This window comes from Phascolarctos cinereus, unplaced genomic scaffold (assembly GCF_003287225.1).
Source record: "Phascolarctos cinereus isolate Bilbo 61053 unplaced genomic scaffold, phaCin_HiC Scaffold_1;HRSCAF=81, whole genome shotgun sequence".
NCBI classification, from domain to species: Eukaryota; Metazoa; Chordata; class Mammalia; order Diprotodontia; family Phascolarctidae; genus Phascolarctos; species Phascolarctos cinereus.
This window is the reverse complement of record NW_027555514.1, coordinates 261,402,759-261,426,545: the sequence shown is the minus strand read 5'-3', so window position 1 is coordinate 261,426,545 and position 23,787 is coordinate 261,402,759. Positions and strand designations below refer to the sequence as shown.

The window sequence follows — 23,787 nt, the reverse complement described above, 5'->3', positions numbered from 1 at the left end:
TATTGCAAGATGAGCCCACTTGAGCTGTGAGTCTCAGTGGAGGGATGGAACAGTTAATTAACCTATGCCCTGAAATATCCCTTCACTTCTAAAGCTGTCCCTCTAGAATGAAAGGCAAGACAGAAAAATATACTAATCTCAAGGAAAGTCTCACTGTGAGCTTTTTTCTATTCTCCCAACATAGCTCAGGGCATCAGAGTAGCATGACAATTAGCTTCATTGATGTAAACTGCTTTAAAATCTAGGGCTTATTAGGACCTTTTTCAAATCCCACAAAATTGATATGAACTCAGTAAAAAAAAATTATCTTTGTTTGTATTTGTAGCAGAGTCCAAAAATCATATACTGCAAGGATTATACTTTGGGGTCTCATGAATCTATTTCTAGAATCTGCTAGGTAAATATTGGTTACCAGAGTTTAACTAGGGTGGGGCAAATAGCACTTTGTCCAAGGGTGTCAAAATTCAGAAGACATTCACATAACCCTTTCAAGGAATACTTCCTTCCTCCAATCCCAATGATCACTCCTGAGGTAAGCTCTCTCTTCTCAGTCCCACCCCCAGTGACTGTGAGCTCTTCCAGAGAGATGCATTCTCTCCTCAATAGCTATCCTTCCCACTCTTACTGCTACCAGAATGTCCCAGGAAGCGCTTCCTGCCCTAATAGCTGCCTTGTACCTCCCCTCTCCTCCATCTTACTACAAATACAAAAATTCCTTGTTCTAGCTCTGGGTAGCTACAAACGTAACCAAGGATGTGGGAAGAGGATAGGCCTTTCAAATTCATCAAGTAGCACTGAATTTGGATAGGACTGGCCCTGTGATGTAATAACATAACAGTCAAAGAGCTATCTGGGACACTGAAAGATTAAACAACTTGGCCAGGTTCACATAGGCAGAATATGTCAAAGGCAAAACTTGAACCCAGAACTTCTTGAGTATAAGGCCAGTTCTCTGTTTACTTTGCTACACTGACTTTCTATCGCAGAATTTGTGTGGGGGTGGGTAGGAAAAAGGAGAGCCTCAAGGCCTTGAAACGCTCTGTTTGTAGTCCCTCAACAAACTCTCTCCTGTCAACTTCTGCTAATTCTATGACTATAGCTTACATGCAAAGAAATGAAAGAGGGTGACTTTAACTATGTGGGAGTTTATGAATACTCGCAGCTCTTCTGAGGTGCCTGGAATATTATTTTGTTTTTCCCCAGCTGTTACCTGGAGGTAGACTGGGGTTCAGCAAGTTCACACAGTGAATCCATGTCTGTGGCTAAGATTAGAATTCCAAAGGGCTTGGTTTCTGGTGACGTATTTGGCTCAGTCAGCCCCATTGATACCTTGAATGTGTCCACCTTCAGCCAAACAAAGGCTGGACAACCACTTGGCAGGGTGTCCTAGAAAGGATTTTTTTGTTCATGTTCCTTGATGGTCCCTCCTCACTCCCAGATTCTGGGATTCTGGGAAAAAGACTGTCTCGAGAAAATATCGGGTACTTATAGTAAGATTCATCTTAAAGAATTCATCTTAAAGAAGGCCTGGCTCGACAATTTCTCCTCTTCTTCCTCCCTCCCTCCCTTCCTCCCTTCCTCCCTTCCTTCCTTCCTTCCTTCCTTCCTTCCTTCCTTCCTTCCTTCCTTCCTTCCTTCTTTCTTTCTCTCTCTTCCTTCCTTCCTTCTTTTTCTCTTTTTCTTTCTCTCTCTCTCTCTCTCTTTCTTTCTTTCTTTCTTTCTTTCTTTCTTTCTTTCTTTCTTTCTTTCCTTCATTCCTTCCTTCCTTCCTTCCTTCCTTCCTTCCTTCCTTCCTTCCTTCTTTCTTTTTCTCTTTTTCTTTCTCTCTCTCTCTTCTTTCTTTCTTTCTTTCTTTCTTTCTTTCTTTCTTTCTTTCTTTCTTTCTTTCCTTCCTTCCTTCCTTCCTTCCTTCCTTCCTTCCTTCCTTCCTTCTTTCTTTCTTTCTCTTTCTTTCTTTCTCTCTTTCTTTCTCTTTCTTTCTTTCTTTCTTTCTTTCTTTCTTTCTTTCTTTCTTTCTTTCTTTCTTTCTCTTTTTCTTTTCCTCTTTCTTTCTTTCTTTCTCTCTTTCTCTTTCTTTCTTTCTTTCTTTCTTTCTTTCTTTCTTTCTTTCTTTCTTTCTTTCTTCTTTCTTTCTTTCTTTCTTTCTTTCTTTCTTTCTTTCTTCCTTCCTTCCTTCCTTCCTTCCTTTCCTTCCTTCTTCCTTCCTTCCTTCCTTCCTTCCTTCCTTCCTTCCCTCCCTCCTTCCTTATCATGGCAATCCATTAAAAATCTCTGCTATGCAAGCAGTTAGACAAAGAGTATTAAATAATTTGATGACCCAGTAATTATCCATTTACTGGGAATTATCTGAATAGAACAAGTTGAAGCAGTTGATTTTAAACATCCCAAGTGATGAGATGCTAGTGATATATAAAATTACCATAACAACAATAATAATAATAAGTAGTAGTAGTATATCTTTTGTTTTTAGAATGGCTATAGCTTTCAACTTCTTAGACAGATATTACTCAACTTGGCATGTCGAATAAAGAGATGTGCAAGTCAGCAAGATCTGGGTTCAGGTCCTGGCTCTGACACATACTAGCTATGTGACTTGGGCAAATTTCTCAGTGCCCCATAATACTCTCTCAGACTTTAAGTTGTTGAATAAGGGCTGATCTGCCTTGGCAGAATGAGCTTCCTCGTGGGAGCTCATACATACATATATATGTATAATATATATATATACATGTATAATGTATACACATATATATTACATATATACATGTATGTGTAGTTTGATGAAGAAAGAACTTAGTATCACAAATACTTTCCCATAGAATATCCCAAATTAGCTATTGATTAAGATGAATGAAAGAAATTCCTCTGTATGTGTGCATGTGTGTGCATGAGTGCGTGTGTGTGTTAGAAATGGAAGAATTTCTCAGGGATAGAATTTGGAGAGGGGGGAAATAGAGGAATTCCAAGCTACCAATTGATCTACCTAATGATGTGTAAGGGCAGCTAGGCAGCACAGTGGATAGAGCACTGGTCTTGGAATCAGGAAAACTCATTTTTGTGAGTTCAGATCTAGCCTTAGATACTTACTAGCTGTGTGATTCTGGGCAAATCATTTCACCCTATTTGCCTCAGTTCCTCACCTCTAAAATGAGCTGGAGAAGGAAATGGCACACCCCTCCAGCATATTTACCATAAATGAAACAACTCAACAACAAAATGTGCATAACAGCCAATGAGTACCACTCATTTAAAACTACTTTGTAAAGAAGTATGGAAAAATTTGTGTGAAATAGATACGAAGCCAGAGAGCAAGGAGAATCAGGAAAATAATATGCCCAGGAATATCAGTAATATAAATGGAAAGAAGAGGCACAACAACTTTAAGACTAAATGTGAATTCTATGGAATTCTAATGATCAGTCATGGCCCTGAAGAAGAGAAGACCTGCAGAGTTGGGAAATTACAGGTGTGGAACAGTGCGTTTACTGTCAGACTTGGCCAATGGCTTCATTAGTATTACGAAAGTAATTTTCTTTTCCATTCTTTATCACAAGGGATGGAATAGCAAGGAAGGTGCTCTATGTGCATAAATTATAATAATGGCCTAAGATATTGACCAGGAATGTGCTAGCAAATGTTGAACAACTGTATCTATCTATCTATAGAGATACAGATATAGATAGATATACATATATACATGCATCCATCCACACACATACTTATACATATATGCATACATATATAAGTATGCATGATGCATTTTAAAGTTTAATACACATCATTAACTTTTCTCCATCAAGTTCTTAAAGCTAACCGATCAACAAGATAAATACATCAAGTCCTGATTTGTAGCATTTGTTAATTTCTGAGGTGAAAATGGTCACACTGAAAATTTTGCAATCAGCTCTCAGGAGCCAGTATGAGATGACTCCAGTACAACCACTGTATCAACCCTTTGAGATATCAACCCTCTCTTTTAGAGGACTGGAACAAAGACTTAGGGAATGATCCCTTGGACCAACCAGGTCACCACAGTTGTTCTCAACCTTTGTCGACTATGGTGTTTTGTGTTTTATTGAACACACCCTTAAAGCTTATATGAACTGAGTTCAGATCTAATCAGTGCATGCACACACATACACATATCAGTCTGACAACATCTTCACAGAATCACATAATTTCTGAGTTGGAAGGGACCTCCAAGGCCATCTAATCTAATCCATAGCTCAGTAAGTGTCCCTTCTGCCACATGTCTGGCAAATGGTCATCTACCTTCTGCTTGAAGTTAACAGATTAAGAAGCCACCTAACCATCTCCTGTGGAAGCCCATTTCACTCCTGGATAAATCTAATTGTTAGAATCTCTGGTACTTACGTTAAGCCTTTAGTTGTCTCTGCTGCTATTGTCCTTTGCTCTTAGGTACCAAACAAAACAAGGCTCTTTCCTCTTTTGATGGAAAGCCCATCAAATACTCAAAGAAAGCTAGCAGATCTTCTCCCCCCAAGACTTCTCTTCTCTGTGGCTAAATATTCCTAGTTCCTTCAAGTGGTCATCATATGATCCGATCTTGAAAGTCTCTTCACAACTGTGATTGCATTCCTCTGAACACTTTCCACCTTACCAATGCCGTTCCTACAATATGGTGCCCAAACTGAGTACAGTCTTGCAGATGTGTTCTGACCAGTGCAGAGTTAAGGCAATAGATAGGAGGGAGGAAGAGAATTAATCTAGGATACATTCAGACATGATATGGTAGCTGCATCACACTGTTGGTTTTTTGAACCTAAGTGCATGACTTTACATTTTTCCCTATTAAATTTCATTTTATTAGACTAAATTTATTATTAGAGTCTGTGAGGGTTTTATTTCTCCAGTTTTCACCGTTATCTACTATGTTAACTATCCCTTACTTTACATGGACTGATAGCTGAACCCCATGTCTGAGCATATCCCTTGTCAATTCTCTTTCCCTCCCATTCACTGCTGCAGATGGGATGCCACTCTGCTTCCTGATGCATTTGGCCCATGCCTTATTTTAGATTTTCAAACCAGACTTGAATTGGAAAATAACTGTGTGATTTCTCCCCCCACCCCCATTTTTTTTTTTGGCCTGAGTGGTAATTGTATTAACTTTGGCTTTTCTGGTGACACTATAATTAAACGTTCTTCATAGTCTCTGGGGAGAAGATTTGAAAACATAACGCTGACCTTTCAGAAGAGGGGTATGAGAACTCCCCCTCTTCTTTAATGTTTGGGGATTTATACTGCCTCTCAGCTAATGATGATACTTTGGATCTATTTAAGGGAATGCTAAGCTAGAATTATAAAGAAGTTTGCTGAATCCCACAAAGCATTTGGTGAACAAAGATGTTTGTGTCCCTACCCAGAGACAGAACATGCTTCCCAGACTCTTTTCTTCCATCTTTCTCCACCTCTTTTCTCTGATTCAGCTGAGAATGCCTCAACTTCTTTCTGTCTGTACTTATCCTAATGACACCAAGCCATACATACTGGCTCCTCTCTATAGCACTAATTATGCAGGCTTCCCTCTACAGCCTGGCTTCCTAAGCCCTCTCTTTCCCTTCCTTCTTCCCTCTTACCTTCTCAGATTTTCCTCAATTGGGTCCAATAAGTCAACATTTCTGAACCACCTACTATATTCCAGGCACTGTGCTAGGTGATGGGGACACAAATACAAAAGAGAAACATTCCCTGCCCTCAAAGAGCTTACATTCTTTTGTTTAAACTCCTCCTCTTCTTGCTACCTATTCCTAACTTATCACTGAACTTATTCTCTCCTTGACCTTGAGTGGTTCCTTCATGGAGAAAGAGATAGAGATAAAAGAGATGATAGAAGTAGAGATAGCTAGAGATGTCTGTCTTTGTCTTTATATAGACTACATATGTGTGTATATGGGTGTATACATGTATACATAAACATGTATGTATGTATGTCTCCCTTACTTTCCTTTCAGGGAGAAAATCTCTCTTTTGTTCATACTTTCAAAAGCACAAAAGTTAAGGCAAGTGTCTATCCATCTATGTTTTGTGCATTTCCCAATTAAGCAAAATAAGCAGATAAGAAATGTAGATAACTGATATTAGTAGTCATCCAGAACTTCAACCAATTTGCAAAAACTTCATATATTTCAGATGGGATCGGCAAGGCTGAACCAATCAATCAATAAGCATTTATGAAGTACCGACTGTGTACCACACCCTGGATATACAAAGAGGGAAAAAGAAACAGAGCCTACAATATAGGCTATACTCAAGGAGCTTGCATTCTCTCAGGCTGAGCATCTAAAGAGTTAAAAGTGGTCTGAATTCCCTAGTTTCATCCATTAGATCAAATGGGTTTGTTCTGTGGAGTAATGAATTCCATGTTCTTTCCATTATTTTGACAGAAACAGAGTCCTTTTTCTGCATGCAGTCCTCTCCACCCTAAGATGTGTGGTGTTATGCAACATTACCTAAAAAAGCCATTAAGGAGCTAGTGGGTCATAAGCATTTTTAAAAGTTTATGATCAGATGAACTGGAATGAATTGGAAAAATAACCTGCCTCTCAAGTGGCAAATGGAATTGCTTGCAATATGCAGTTTTTCATCCACATTAAAATAGGAAATCCCTCTATTTGCAAAATGGCCCGGGGGGATGTTGTCTTTTCATGCTTTCTGCGTCATTTACAGCATTCTGTGCTTCGAGTCACAAGTGGAGAGCCGTAATTGCATATGGCCTCAGCTTATTCAGAGACATTTATCTAGGACTCTGTTTATCTTGCAGAGGCAGCCTAGGGTAGTGGATAGAGTCATTGGATTTGGACTCAGCTGGCATTTATTAGATTCAGAAGGACTAGATTTGAATCTTACTTAGCTGTGTGATCCTAGGCAAGTCACTTAATCTTTCTGTGCCTCTGTTTCTTCATCTGTAAAATGGGGACAATTCTTATAATGCTTACTTCCCAGGGTTGAAGTTAGCTTCATAGATTTAGGGAAAGAAGGGACCTTAGAGGCATCCATTTTCCAAATAAAGAAACTGAGTCCAGAAGAAAAAAGGTGACTTGTCAAAAGTCACACAGCTAATAATGGTCTTAGGTAGGTCTAAGGTCTTGTCTTCCTGACTCCAAGTCCAGTGGCTCTTGGTGGCATCATGCCACCTCCCAAATGAAGTCACGTGTGTAATGTACTCTGTAGAATTTAAAGTAGCCTATATACATCTGCTAATATTATTACTGCCTTAGCTTCTCAATCAATCACAAGCATTCATTTATTACGTACTTAATATTTGCCAGGCACTGCACTGGCACTAGGGGTGCAAAGATAAAAACTAAGGGGTCTCTGTTCTCAGGGAACTGGTATCCTATCAGGGGAACTAAGAGGTCCATAAAGAAGTGAAAATGAAGTTGATTTATTTACTCAATGAAATCACTCTCCACTCCACATATCATCACTTAGAGTAAGTTATAAGATGCCCAAATAATTTAATTATAGGCTTTAGACTAAATGTTAAAAGTATTCACAACTAGAATTATATTGGACAGGAAGAAAGGTCCAGAAAATTTGGTTAAGTTCAAGAGATTGTAAATTATCAAGCTAATTTTGAATCTAGTTCATTCAAGAACTTGGAGCTTTCTGGTAAAAAACCCTGAGGAGGAATTACCTGGGGGAGTTATGGGGCAGGTGGGGCTCAATTCCTCTACCAGATCTCCTTCCCACAATCCTTAGGAGGAGAACTTTGTGTGCTTTGAAGGGTCTAGAGGATGATGGACTTCCTATCTTCCTATCAGCGTCCTAGTTGAATGCTCAGATCAGTTGGCAGTAACGTCTGCTTGGAAGCCAAGGATAGACAGGATATAGATTCATAGATTCACAAGGAGCCCAGAAAGCAAAAAACAAACAAACAAACAAAACCCCCCTCAAAACTATACCAAACCTAATGGAGAAACTTCTCAAACATTCAACAAATAGGAGAAAAGGACTTTTGTGAATTATCTCATTCGCCTCACATGTTCACTAAGCTTGAGACCACTTTCCCCTCAGTTCTGCATCATGCACTTGTGGGAGGGTGTGTCACAGACTTTGGAAGGGATGTTTTTTGTGTCAGCTGTCCTTCTTATATCACCTTAATAAATACCACTTTCTAAAAGCCAGACTAAAGCTGCTAGACTAAAATGTTCTTAACTGATAATATTGAAAGGGGAGAAAGCACACTAGTAGGGGCTCAAGAAAATGGAATTAGTGAATCACTCCTGACTCCCCAGGGGTAAGTCTAGAGTAGTGAAGGGGAGGTGTAGTATTGCTCTGGGACCTGAGACTTATCTCTAAGAGTAGAAGTTGGGATAAAATCCTCAGAGCTCACATAGGCTACGTAAGTGTATAGTAATATAAAATATACAATAGGTGATTTGCAGCAATTACAGAATTGTGTGCAGAAATGACTTTTCTTACTTCTAGGGACCTTGAAGCAGGTTAAATATCCTTAGTCCTTCCAATACCTCTTACTTCTTACTCTCTCTGTGACCTAAGACAAATTTCTCGATCTCCCTAAACCTCAGTGTCCTCATCTGTAAAATGACGGCATGGATTGGATGGCTTTGAAGGTCCCTTCTGGAGATCTATGATATTATGAAAGAATATGCATTATTCTCACATTAAGGAGAAGGAAATGATTTATAGACAGTCTGTGTTGTAAAATAATGCAGTCATCTCTGTCCCTTACTAACTCCTGCAGGGTTCTGACCACCTTCTGACTGGGTCAGATATATCTGTCTGTTCTGGTTTACCCACCTACAGGAAGCAATATAAAAACGGACAGCAACCTAACAGGAATTGCCTAGAGTTAGAGTTCCTCAATCTTGCTTTGTGGTGCCACCGAGCCAAATCTTGCTCACTTGCCTACACCTATAGTTTCTGTCTCTTGCTCTCTGCCCTAGCTACCTTATTTCAAGGCTGGCATTTATAGTCAGTTTGCTTTGCTTTTCTGTACTCCTGGTCCATTCTCTTCTGTTCAACCTTTTGGAATTGCTGACAAGTCAGAAATGTTATTAGTCATTCCACTCAGCTGTGCTTCTGAGTCCTCAGACTTTGCTGCCATTACTCAGACATGCCTTCCTACCCTGGAACTTTCCTCACTGTCTGTGGCCTTCTCACCCTGAAACATCCTTCCCTGTTCCAGTCTCCTTCTCCCATTGGTGAGTTCCTTCTAGATCTCTATTTGGGGGATAGTCCCAGGCTGGCCATGCTTCATTCCCCTCCTGTCTGTGTTTCTGATTCTCTGGACTTTGCCATCATGTCACCAACAATCTCAACTTTTTCAGGTTCCTTTTATATGTTGTCTTCCCCTTTTAGAATGTAAACTCCTTGAGGATAAGGATTGTCTTTCTTTCTGTTTGTACTTTTAGCCCGGTGCTTGGTACATTGTAACACCTGATATTTGTTGTTTTATTAAGAACTTACTACACACTCTGCTAAACATTACAGATACAAAGAAAGGGGAAAACAGTCCCTGACCTCAAAGAGCTCACATCCTAACAGAACAGACAACATCCAAACAACTTTGCATAGACAAGAAACATACAGGGAAGATTGGAATCTTTGAAGGGGATGGGAAAAGGTGTCCTGCAGATGATGAGATTTTAGCAACTTGAAGAGAAGCCAGGAGGTGGAGATCAGGAGAAAGAATGAGTATTCCAGCCATGGTACATAGACAGTGAAGAGGCATGGGACCTCTTTAATGCTCAGCCTAAGGGAGAAAAAGTGGCTTGTCTCCACATACCTGGTGAGTCATGACTGCTATAGGAATGAGTAAGCCTAAGATTTCCTGTTGATTCACCCAGATATTTATCCAGATTCCTGCAAGGTCAGCCATCAACAAAATTGTGAACTGGACAAAGCACATCCCCATGTCACTTCTCTTTTCTCTGACTTTTTCTGCCCCTCAGCCTCTGCCCACACTGGGTTCCCATATCATGGGGAAAGGAAGCTGATAATATACTTTTCAGCAAGTGTTAGGAACTTAGTTTCCCACCTCTTCTAGGAAGCTGCATTTGACCAAGTTCTTAGGATCATAAAGGGCTTAGGGATCATCTCTGTAGTCCAACCCCCTCATTTACAGATGAAGAAACTGAATTTCAGAGAAAGCATGTGCCGAAGATCTATCTGTGTCAATCATTGCTATTAAAACTTGATTAATCTAAACAACTTTCAATCAAATGACATGAAACCTTTGAAAAAGCCACCTTATAGGAGCAATGTAGAATTGAATTGTGAAACTCAGTATAAAAAGGAACTTGGAGCAGCACAGAAAAAAAACCAATAGCCAAAAGCATGTGATAAGGTCCTGGAGTGTTGGATTAATTTTTCAGCAGCAAATTTCATTTAAAAAAATAATGACTACTTTAGCACTGCAAGGGGAAGGCAATGCTTAACTCCGGGGGGGGGGTAATGATGTATTTTCACTTATGAGAAACAAAACCAAAGAAAGGGGGATTTCTAACTAGGAAGGCTCCTCAAATCTTAACACACAGGCAAGTCCAGATTCTGCAGATTTACAAGCCTATTGTCTTCATGGAACTAGTGTGGGGTGATTTAATACACAGGCCAATTATCTTTAAGATCAAAAAAAGAGAAGAAGAACTATAAAAATTTCAGCAGGAAGCACAGACACTTGATGGGTAAGATACCTAGTTTCAAATCCCTGAAAGATTAAAAACAAATGTAGCAACTAGCAACAAGCATTTATTAAGTGTTTGCCCACTGGGCTTAGTACTGGAGATACAAAGAAAGGCCAAAGTAGTTCCTACCCTCAAATAGCTTAAATTCTAATGGAGAAATCTACATACAAATAAGAGCACACACGATACATGTAAAGGAAATATAGTAATCTGAAACGGGAAGGCTTTAGCAGCAGGGAGTGGGACAGAGATCAGGAAAGATCTGCAGAAGTAGGCATTTGAGCGTAGGTTGGTAAGGATTCTAAGAGGCAAAGAGGAAAAGGATTCCAGGAATGGGGGACAGTCATTGTAAATGCAAGCAATGGGGAGATGGAGTGTTTTGGACAATCAATAGCAGGTAGGATAGAATGGCTCTATTTTAGAGTGTGTGAAAGAGAGTATAAGAGAGGAGAAAGAAAAATCCAAATCCAAGTATCTGGTCTAACTCATACCTGTCTCAGAATGCCTTCTGTAACAACCTCAACAAGAGGTCATCTCAACTTTGCTGGGAGACCTCCAGGAAAGGAGAACCTACTGTAAGCTATTATTCTGCTTTTTCATAGCTCTAATTTTGGGAAACTTTGAGGCAATACAGTGAATAGTGTTGTGGGCCTGGAGTCATCAAGACCTGAGTTCAAATCTAGTCTCAGACACTTACTGATTATGTGACTTTGGGGCAAGTCCTGTTTGACTCAGTTTCCTCATCTGTGAAATGGGGATAATAAGAGCACCTACCTCTCAGGGCTGTTGTGAGGATCAAATGAGACAATAATTATAAATCACTTAGCATAGTGCCTGGCACATAGTAGGTACTATATAATGTTAGTATCATTATTTTAATGGGTATAATCACAGCACCCCCCTCTCAAGGTTGTTGTGAGGATCAAATTAGATAATAATTGTAAATATCTTAACACAGTGCCTAGCACATAGTAGGTGCTATATAAATATCATTATTATTATATCATCATCATCATCATCATTATAAATGTTAGCTATTATCATTATCATTATTTTAATAGAGATAATGATAGTACCCACACCTTCCAGGATTGTTGTGAGGATCAAATGAGATAATTGTAAATCACTTAGCATAGTGCCTGGCACATAGTAGGTGCTATATAAATGCTAGAAATTATTGTTATCAATATTTTAATGAGGATAATAATACCACCCACCTCCCAGGATCAAATGAGATAATTGTAAAGCACTTAGCATACTGCCTAGCATACAGTAGGTACTATATAAATTTTACTATCATCATGATGATGATGATGATGTTGACCCTGAACATGATTCTCCATAACTTTTACCAGTTGCTCTTAGTCTTGTCCTCTGAGCACTGGACAAGGATCACAAGTGAGCACGAGCCAGGTCTCTCTATTATGGGACAACCCTTTAAACTCCTGAACCCTACTGCTGTGACTTCCCTTTAAGAAGGACTTAATAGAAGTCAGGTCTAGATGCAAAGTACCACATTAACAACAAGGAGAACTGAGGAGAATAGAACCAGATAAGGAGACCACATTTTAGGAGGGACTATGATGAATCAGAAAATGTCTAGAGGAAGATTAAATTGTAACCTTCCTGAGTATGGGTTGTCTCCCTTCCTTGTGACTGGTCAAACCCCTTTTTGGACTAATAAAAGCTTTTTGGCAACAGCATTTTTAATATTGATTGATTGAAGCACCGGTATTCTTATAAAAATACTTTTTATTTTTCCCCAGTTATGTGTAAAAAAACAATTTTTAATTTTTTAAAAAAATTTTGAGTTCCAAATTCTATTCCTTCCCTCCCTCTCCCTTCCCAGAGATGGTAAAGCAATTTGATATAGGTTATATATGTGCAATCATGTAAAACATTTCCATATTAGTCATTTAGTGCAAGAAAACTCAAAAAATAAAGAAGGAAAGGAAGAGAGAAGGAAAGAAGGAATGAAGAAAGAGAGAAAGAAAGAAGAAAAAGTGTGTTTCAGTCTATTCAGATGACATTAATTCTTTCTCTGGAGACAGATAGCATTTTTCATCATGAGTCCTTTGGGATTGTCTTGGATCATTGTGTTGCTGAGAATAGTTAAGTCATTCATGGTTGTTCATTGCTGTTACTGTGTACAATGTTCTCCTGATTCTGCTCATTTCACTTTTCTCAGTTCATGTAAGTCTTTCTAGGTTTTTCTGAAATCATCCTGCTTGTCATTTTTCATAACCCAATAATATTCCATCACAATCATATACCAAAACTTGGAGGAATCAGCATTCTTAACACTCACCTGATTCACTCTAGTGTTCTTTTCCTTGAGATCAGAGATGGTTTAATTTTTGCCTTTGTATCCCCAGCACTAAGCACTGCCTGGAATATAGTAGGCTCTTAATAAGTGTTCATTGACTAATTGTTGGTTGGCATACACCCCTATCTGGAGATATGCACCTCAGAATCTCAAACCATGTTTCTGTAGGTTTTTTCTGTGTTTCAAGTCTAGGCCCTTGGTGGAAGAAAAGAAGTTTAGATAGGATTACATCTTGGAAACCTCAGAGAACTCTATTCTAAGTGTAACCCTTGGTTCCCAAGATACTGCCCAGAGAGCCGTGCTCTAGAGCAGGTATTCTTAACCTCTTTTGTGTCATGGATCCCTTGGGCAGTCTGGTGAAGCCTTTGGACTCCTTCCCAGAACAATGTTTTTAAATGCATAAAATGACAAAAGGAAACCAAAGATGTGCTTTTTCCTACCCAAGTTCACAGACCCACTAAAATCTATCTATAGATTCTTTGGGAGAGTCTATGGACATCCAAGTTAAGAATTTCTGATCTTTTTTCCATCTTTATCGATATGATGTTGGGATTTTAGCTGTCTTAAAGTGTTTGAAAGGTTCATATGTGGGAGGAATATTAATCTTGTTTTGATTTGCTCCAGAGGGAAGAATTACGAGTAATGAGTAGAAGATGCGGAAGAAGATTTAGTCATGAGATATGGGGGAAGGAGGCAGGAATCAATCCTCTAATAATTAGAGCTGTCCAAAAATTCTCCCTACAGTAGCAGTTATAGTATCACAGATTTAGAGTTGGAAGGGACATTATAGGTTATTACATCCAACCCCTTTCATTTTAGTTTTGGAGATGAGACAACAGAATGAGAGGTGAAGTAATTTGCTCAAGATGACAGCTAAAAAGTACTTGAAGCAGGATATGGACTCTAAGCCTAGCACTCTCCACCCTGCAACACTTGAGTACCCTAAGGCTGCAAGCAAAGGCTTGGGACACTGTCCTGGATATGTTTTATGTAAACTTCGTTCTTCTCCAGGAACTCTTTAGGCCTGATAGCCTCTGATGTCTCTTGCAATTCTTGGCATTCTGTGACTTCTGCTTTATAAACAATCGAGCTCACTAATTAAGAGGCAGCATGACCTTTTATACTGCACCTAGCAGAGCTCTCAAAGGATCCATTATGTGTTCACAGTAGGACAGCACCCAGTGTGGTTCTGAGTCAGCAGGCCAGCCAACCTCAGTCCAAGAACACAAGGACCTCTCACTGCTGCCTACCTCATTCTGTATTCATGAGACAGGGTCAGTGCTGGGTTGGGATGAAATTGGTCACTGTGTTTGGAATTAGTCCTATTTGAGCCTGATTTCCTGCTTCTCCAGAGAAAACAAACTGTCTTTCATGGTCTGGATTCAAAGGCAGTTGAACTTAGACATACATATTATAAACAAGCTATACACATATACGTGTGTTACAAAAGTATTAGCACATTTTTAATCTTGAATGGTTTAAAACTATACTAAGATGTTTAGAAATGTATTATGTCTACATGTATAGATGTAATACATATATATGTATATATGTACAATCTATCTATATCTGTATAGACAAACACATTCATGCACATATAAATATGTATGTACATATAGATTTATATGCATATAGTATATATGTACAGTGAATTGAATATGTGTGCACACACAGATACATATGCATGTGTGTAGGTGTATATATTATATACATATAACTGCAGATTTTGAGCTTGAAGGGACCTTTGAGACCCACTCGCTTATTTTTATAGTTGCAGAAACTGAGGCTCAAGTGATTTGTGCAGGCTCCCACAATTAGCAAGTGTCTGAGGCAGGTCATGTATTCAGGTCTTCCTGATTCTAAGTCCTAACCTCATTCCATTAAATCACCTAGTTGCCTTGGTGATATCCATACCCACATGAATGCACATAATGAGAAAGTTATTCTGAGTTTCTTGAGTCTATTAGGGGACTGCTAAAATAACTCGGTGGTCAACTGTTAATAACTTCACCTTTCAACATGAGCCCACTACCAGGATCCAGACACTCATTCATACTCTGGCTTTTGTTTGCTCTGTAGCTTTGAAGCAGAGGTATAATGGTCTCTGGGGAGAGGCAAGATCCAATGAATATTCAGCTTAATGTCTTTAAGAAGAATGTAAGCAATTCTGTACCCTTTGAAGGGGGCTAAGGAAATATACACCTGAGCCTTAAGTGACTCCTTGTTCACTGTAAGGTTGAACTTGAATCCACCTGGGAGTCAGAGCAGAAGAAAGAATTACAATATCAACATTTTGATATTTCCTGGAATATTGCTGGGGCTTGGGGAAGACCTTGTGGTATGTGAATGATTTCGACATTTGAAGACATTTCCATCTGCTCAGAGAAACAGTACTATCATTATGTAAACCAGTCATTCCTTTTAAAGACAGCTTTTTTCTTTACATTAAATGATATTTTATATAATGCCTATTTTTAAAATCAAAACAAATATATAGTCCAGTATTCATATTCAGTGCTCCACTGAAGGGAATTTGAAGTCCCATGATTCAGGTTAGAATCCACTTAATGCCTTGTGCAGAAAGCTATAAATAGCTAGAGCAAAGTAACTAGGGCTTTGCCCCAGGGCACTAACATTTATATTTTAATTTTTTAAAAATTATTTTTAATTTATGGAATAAAACAATCATTTCCATAACATAGCACAATAAAAAGAGATCTCTTGGTGCAAAAGAGCATCTCAAGGCTGTTTTAATCTGCATTTCTCCAATAATGATTTAGAGCATTTTTATATGACTATAAATTGATTTCTTCATTGGTAAACTGCCTGTTCATACCCTTTGACCATTTACTAATTGGGGAATGACTTGTATTCTTATAGATTTGACAAAGTTCTTATTATATTTTAGATATGAGACCTTTATCGGATAAGCTGTCTATAAAATTTTTTCCCAATTTTCTGTTTTCCTACAGCACTGACATAAGAAGGTACTGATAGCTCTTAAATATCTTCAGTAGTGTGGTAACAATGAATTCGCTTTTATTTATCTTGTATGTATTTATATAGGTACAGATTATATGGGTGTTGCCTCCCCTATGGAATACAAGCTCATTGAGGGTAGGATCTCTTTCGTTTTAGTTTTTGAATCCATGGAGCCTGGCATCATGTCTGGCATGTAGTAGGCGATAAAGCAATGCACGCTGATCAGTGTTGAAAAAGAAAAACTTGTTAAAATAGATTGTGGCTACATGGAGATGCTTCCTGTTCCAGTGGCCACAGCAGAGGTTGGCTCTTGTCTATCGCTTTCCTACTCCTCATGTCCCCTTGCCTAATTCCAAGGATCAAATGAGATATTTATAAAGTTCTTAGTAGAGCGCCTGGCATGCCTGGTATATAATAAATGCTTAGCCCCTTCCTTCCCCTTCTGTGCTCTCCTATACTACTCTCCTTAATACTGACATCATAGTGTCCTAGGTTGTTTGTCTCCCCCTGTAGGATGTTATCCCAGGATCTCTCTCCTCATGGGGTGTGGTGTCTTGGAGTCTCTCCCCTAAATGATGATGATGATAACTAATAAATGAAAAATAATATTTCTATAGCTCTTTAAAGTTGATGATAAATTAATAATGTTTCTGTAACTCTGAAGTTTACAAAGATCTGTATAAATACTATGACATTTTATCATCACGATAACACTGGGAGGTAGGTGTTATTCATAAAGCTTATAGTTTCCTCATTTTACAAATGAGGAAACTGAGGCAGACATAGGTTAAATGACTCACCCAGGGTCACACAGATAGCAAATGCCTAAGGCAATATTTGAGCTCAGTGCTCAAATATAAACAAGCTATATACACATACATGTGTTACAGAAGTATTAGTGCATTTTTAATCTTGAATAGTTTAAAACTGTACGGAGATGTTTAGAAATATATTGTGTCTACACGTATAGATATAATACATATATAGAGAGAGATGTGTATATATGCACAATCTCTCTCTCTATATATATATGTATATATATGTATATATATATATATATGTATAGACATACAGTAGTATATCTTTTATCTTTATGTGATCTGTATCTGCTATGCTACCTCACCACTTGGAAAAAAACAACAACTTGGTTTAAAAGCTAATTTTGTGCAGCTTGTCCCAGGTATCAGATTATGGTTCTTACCTTGATCTAGTCTACTGATGTCCTAATAAGCTTCACCTTCCTCATCTAGAGTGTGAACTGGATGGCCTTTAAAGTCCCTTTCGGGTCTAAACCCATGATCCACATGACTTCTGATCTCATGGGTGCATGATAAATGGGTGCAATGCTAAAATACCAGAAGATGTTAAATTCCCTCAATATCAAAGCTATCATTTCTTTTTATTCCAATATTCCAATATTTCCTTTCCAGATCTTTTATTGTATCCATGTGGGTTCAAATTGATGCAGGATGGTCATATAGAAAGAACACAGGCTTTGGAGTCAGAAGACCTGAGTTCAAGTCAAGTCAAGAAGCATTTTTATTAAGCTCTGGGCCAGGCACTGTGTTAAGTGCTGGAATGAAAGAAAAAGGCAAAATTGCATTCTAATTGGGGAGATAACATATATAAATAACTAGGCAGATACGAGATGCGTGTATACATATACATGATAAGTATGGACGGATGGATGTGTGTATACACACACACACACACACACATGCGCACACACACATACACACACAGACACACACAGGAGTGCACACCCAGTAGAGGAAGGCACAAGGAAGCTGAAGGGATTGGGAAATGTCTCTTTCAGAAAGTGGAATTAGAGCTGAGTGATGAGTGAAGCTGGCAAAGCCAGCAAGTGGGGCTGATGGGAAAGATCATTCCAGATTTAGGGAATGGATAGTGCAAAGGCAAAGAGATGAGAGAGGGAGTGTTCTGTCTGAGGAACTCTAAGTAGGCTGGTATTGCTAGAAGAAAGAGTAAAGTATAAGAAGGCTGGTAAGGGTAGAAGGGGACAGGATATGAAGAACTTGCGATACCAAACAAATTTTATATATTGATCCTAGAGATAATAGGAAGTCATTGTGGTTTCTTGGGCATTGGGGATGGGGGAAAGTAGGGATAGGCATAAGAACACTGGAGAAAAATCACTGTGGACTAAAAGCCATTCCCAAATAAACAGTCAAAGGATACAAATAGTAAGTTTTCAAAGGAATTAATCTAAGCTATCAATAACCATATGAAGAAAATGTTCCAAATCAATTAATAATTATAGAAATTAAAACAATGCTGAAATTTTACCTCCTATCTATCATATTGGCAAAGATTTAAAAAAGAAGAAAATAGAAAATATTGGAGGGCCTATGGGAAAACATGCATGGAATTATATTGTGTTTGTATGGCTGAGAATTTGGGAAAGGAATTTGGAATTATGTCCCCAAAGTTACTATGTGTCTATATCTTTGAACTCAACCACTACTAGGCCAATAATACCCCCAAAAGATATAAAAAAAAATAAAAATGACTCATGATGAAAAATTTTCATAGCAACTCTTTCTGTAGCAGCCAAAAATTGGGAACTCCTGGGATGCTCACCCATTGTAGAATGGCTAAAGAAATGATGGCATATGAAACAAAATGGAATTGTTGTTGTTTGTCCTTCATTCTCAAAGAGCATCATGACATCAGGAAGATGATGCCATGACTTGCAAGTGAATTGGATTTAAGTGAGGCAGGGCTGTGCCAAGTCACCAGCCTCACTTTCTCCTCCAGAGCCACCTGGGTCCAGTGGGAAGATATAGTTCAGGATGACTGGAAATAATAATAGAATATCATCATGCCATAAAAAAATGATGAAGTGGACAATTTCAGAGAAAGTTAGAAAGACCTGATGCGATGGAGTGTAGAGTGAACAGAGCTATGAGAACAATTTAGACAATGATGGCAACATGAAAGGGGAAAATATCTTTAAGAGGCTTTCCAATTTTGATTAATGCAATGATATACATTAAGCCCGGAAGTGATGGATTTAAAATCCAAAATGAGACATGCAAATGACCAATGCAAGGATTGATTTTGCTGGACTATAGCCACTTTTCATTTTTAAAAAAATTGTTCTATGGGAGGGGATACCACGATTGAGAGAGATAGTAATATAAAATGTATTAAATATAATTTATATAAATTATTTTTTATAATTTATATAGTTTTTATTTATATAACATTTATTAAATATATGTATATGTAATATAAAACTTATAAAATTTTATTTTTTACAAAAACAAAATTTAACAATGAACTTAAAATCATCTTGAAATTAAATTCCAATTAATTAATTAATTAATTAAAATTAAAAAGATCCTCCACTTGAGTGGGGAATAGATTGAAATTGGGAGAGACTTGAGGTGGAGACACTGGTTAGGAGGCTATTGAAATAGTCCAAGTGAGGGGTGATGATGGGGGATGACCTGGAATTGTACCTATGTGAGTAGAGAAGAGGAGACATATAAGGGCTGCTGTGAAGGCAGAAACTAGGAGATCTGGCAATGGGCTGGAAATGTGGCGTGATTGAAAATGAGGAGAGGATGAGGATGACGCTGAGGTTGCAAGCCTAGGTGACTGGGAGGATGGTGGTGCCTTCATTTATGCCATTTAATAACTCTCTGACCTTATTGAGTCACTTAAATTCTCTGAGTCTCAGTTTCCTCATCTGTAAAATGAATGGTTTGGATTAGATAGCTTTTGAAATCTCTTCCAGCTTTAAATGTATGACTCTGTGATTTGAGGAGTAGATTGTGGGATTCTAGTATCTTAGATTTAGAGCTTGGAAGGATCCAACCTCCTCATTTTACAGATGAGGAAACTGAGGCACAGAGTGGGTGAGTGGCTTGTGACTGTAGGCAAGTCACTTAATCTTTCTTAGCCTCAGTTTCCTCAAATGTAAAATGGAGATTATAACAGTTCTTAGTTCACAGGGTTGTGGTGAGGATCAAATGAAATAGCTCTTCACAAACCTTAAAACCACATACAAATGGTGGCTATCATTATTAATAATGCCATGCAGTGAATGGTCAGTGGGTAAGTTCATTTCTGTCTTCCACAAGACAGAGAGTTCTTACCTCTCCTGCCTCCTCCAACTACTCTGATTTTGATAGTGTTGGGCACTTCCCAGCAAAGAAACTCTCTCTACCAATGCAGATGGAGAATTGGTTTTCTTAGAGTTTCCTGGGGCACTGAGAGGAGATTGGGTTTATGTAAATGTGTTGGGTGAGGGACTCGGATTGCAGGGCAAAGGATAGAGAAAAGCTAAGAATATTGGGTAGAAGAAACAGAGAAGATAGAGTCCAAATAAAGAAATTAGTGCTGTCTAAAGGCAGAAAAGCGTTTGCCACTACTAGAGGCCTTTAAATTAAATTGATACTGGATGACCATTTACTGGGAAGGTTGTAGAAGGGTCAAGGTGTAGCTAGGTGGCACCATAGTGGATAGAATACCAAGTCTAGAGTCAGGAAGACTCATCTTCCTGAGTTCACATCTGGCCTCAGACACTTACTAGCTGTGTGACCCTGGGCAAGTCACTTAACCCTGTTGGCCTCAGTTTCCTCATCTGTAAAATGAGCTGGAGAAGGAAATGGCAAACTGCTCCCGTATCTTTGCCAAGAAAACCCCAGATGGGGTCACGAAGAGGAAGACATGACTAAAAAGGTCTCAACAACAAAACAAGAAACTTGAAGCCTTTCTAGCCCAGTCAGCTCATTGTAGACTTGAGGAAAGTGAGATGGAGAGCAGTGAAGGGCCTTGCTTAAAGTCACGCAGATAACAGAAGGCAATGGCAGGATTGGAACTCAGGCCCTCTGACTGCAGATCCTCTCCTCTTTCCCTTACGTGGCTGTTCATGTATAAATTGAACTAGCTGACTTATGGTGCTTATCACAATTGCCTAATGAATGGTTATTGACTTAAAGGGACTCTTGCCAAGCTGAGATTCTGCGATTCTGTCCGGAGTAACTGGCAGCTGGGCCTCCTACCATTAGGAGAATGACTACAGCAGTTCATTCCCAGGCCATTCTCCTGAGGCCGACTCTGGTCCCTGAAGGCCTCCTTTGAGCTTTCCAGTGTCTGGCACGAGACAGCAGATTAGCAGAGCCAGACAGCTGGCCGACCAGTGGATAGATAGATACCCATGGACAATATGACAGTGAGCTCTTATTACTGCTGTGGTATCATGGCATGAAATGGAATCCCAAGGAGCTCTCAGCTTCCTGAGCAGATGATGAAACTGAACTCACTTTGAACTTGTTAATGGCAGCCCATTGAAAAGATCCCAGAACTAGTCAACTGACCTTGCTCCTTTCATTTGAGGGATTTGACTTAGGTTTGAAACAAATGTTGATTAATTTAATGCCCCTCTGAGGGTAAAGAAAGGATTAGAGGCTCATAGAATTGGAATGAAACTTAAAGGCCAACAAATCCAGATCCCTCATATTACCACTGTGGAGCTGAGGCCCAGAGAGGTTGTGACTTACCCAGGGTCACATAGCTAATAAGTAACCAAAGTGCCTATTATCTAGTCCAGTACTCTTTCCATGACACCAGGCTACCTAGAACTGTGTCCAAGATGGTCCCAAATTATGATGTTCTGTTCTCTAAACTCCGGGTGTGTGTGTGTGTGTCTGTCTCTGTCTCCCTCTCTGTTCTCTAAACTCTGTCTCTGTCTGTCTCCCTTCCCTCTCTTTCTTTCCCTCTCTCCCTCCCTCCCTCTCTCTCCTCTCTTTCTCTCTCTCTCTCCCTCTCTCCTCTCTCTGTCTCTCTCTCTGTGTCTTTCTCTATATAATGAGAAGTATAGAGTTTAAAGTATAGAAATATATATATATATATATATATATATATATATAAACTCTGTCTCTGTCTGACTATATATGTATAAACTCTCTGTCTCTCTTTGACTCTTTCTACATATAGATTGATTGATATATTGATAATTGATAGTTACCCATATTTTAATGGTAATTGTAGTAATGGATAAGACAGTAATGAGGAGTAGACAAGTAATGGAGAGACAGAGACAAAGAGACAGAAACAGAGAGAATTTGGGGGAGAGATGGAGGGAGGGAGGGAAAGAGAGAGAGGAGAGAGAGAGAGAGAGAGAGAGAGAGAGAGAGACAGACAGACAGACAGACAGAGACAGAGACAGAGAGATAGAGAGAGATGGAGGAGAGAGAGACAGAGAGAGAGAGAGAGAGAGAGAGAGAGAGAGAGAGAGAGAGAGAGAGAGAGAGAGAGAGAGAATAATAGGCAGTAGTGTTCAAAGTGTTTTTACCTTTGTCCCTACTTCGATGTCACAAACAATACCACCAATGAGCAGTTTTGCAGGAGCCCTTCAGTTGGAGAAGGCTTTATGTTTTTTCCTCTCAAGCTGTCACAGCCTGAAAGGATGCTGGAAAGTGGTGGGGGGCTGTGGAGGGGAGGATGAACGGCGGTTTCTGTGTTCATTCCCACCAGAGACAAACAACTTTCCTGATAACATTACCATAGACCACAGAGAACTGACCTTAAACTGCCAAACTCATTTCACTTAAGATATCAAATGAATTAAGGAGTCAGACACTTGAAGAGGGTGAGTCACAGTTCTTTACTGGTCCATACATAGGCTCAGCACCAGAGGGATAATGAAAGAGAGAGGAGAGGGATGGTTGGGAGTGGGAAAGGTGTCCAGAAGGAGAATGCACAATTACTCATGGTTTTCTTTATTTAAAAAAAAGTATAAAAATAGCTAGAATTCTCTCCTTCTCCACCCCCAAAAAGGCAAAGGAAATATTTCAGGTATAAAATATATGTACTTTCTTCCTTGAACCTCCACAGTCACCTCTGTAAGCTTTTAAACATCAGCAGATTCTGTTGGGATGATGAACAATTCAAAGGAGTGCACCGTTGATCACAACCTCTCCTCTGACACTTTTAAATATATTAAATCCATACTTAGAATAGGGGCAAGTGCATAAAGGACAGAAGCATAGCTGAGAGTGGTGAGGGACAGGACCAAAGAATCCTAAAGTCAAATACCTCCTTTATTGTCTCTTTTCTCCTTGTTTCTGTCTCTGTTTCTCTGTCTCCAGCTCTCTCTTTCCCTCCTCTGTCTCTCTCTGTCTGTCTCTGTCTCTGTCTCTCTCTCCCTCCTCTTTGTCTCTCTCTATTTCTGTGTCACTGTCTCTCTTTCTGTCTCTACCGGTCTGTCTTTCACACTTCTCATTCACCAACTGACCAGTCTGTTAAGTATAATAGATATTGGGACAAAGAATTTTTGTTCTTAATAGAATAAATAAATTGAACTATGTTAGTAAAAAAAAAAGTCTGCTTTTTAACAACAAAAAAGAGGGATCAGGAGCGAGATACCTCTCTCCTCCCCAGTTAGGGGACAGTTCTGTCTTGTATAAGACAGAATTCATCCTGTATAAGCTGAAGCATCTCGGCTTAAGGTATTCAGGTGACATCAGTTCTGCTTTTGCTTTCTTTATTTTTTGCAATCCAGTGGGTATAGTATTTCATCTGAAGAACACAGAGCAACCCACAGACAAAGGAGTTTTTCCCTTCAAAAAACATTCAGGGACAATCACTCCTCCACGGTGATTGTCACCTGGAGTGTAACTGCACAACCAAAGACAGTTTCTGAGGGACAGATGGCCTCTATGGTTGAAGGGAAAGGGGCCAGGGGAAGTAATAAATGAATACTTTGTTCTCTATTTAAGAAGGTCAATGGGTACTGCAAATGAAACCCCAGAACAGTTTGAAAAATACCTTTTA

General features: G+C 39.1%; 1 long non-coding RNA gene across 4 annotated transcripts in view; it reads right to left on the bottom strand.

Moving 5' to 3' along the window:
• The window catches only part of LOC110221777 (uncharacterized), a 214,606-nt gene that overhangs the window by 17,456 nt on the left and 173,363 nt on the right, over nucleotides 1-23,787 (bottom strand). The window lies entirely within an intron of this gene.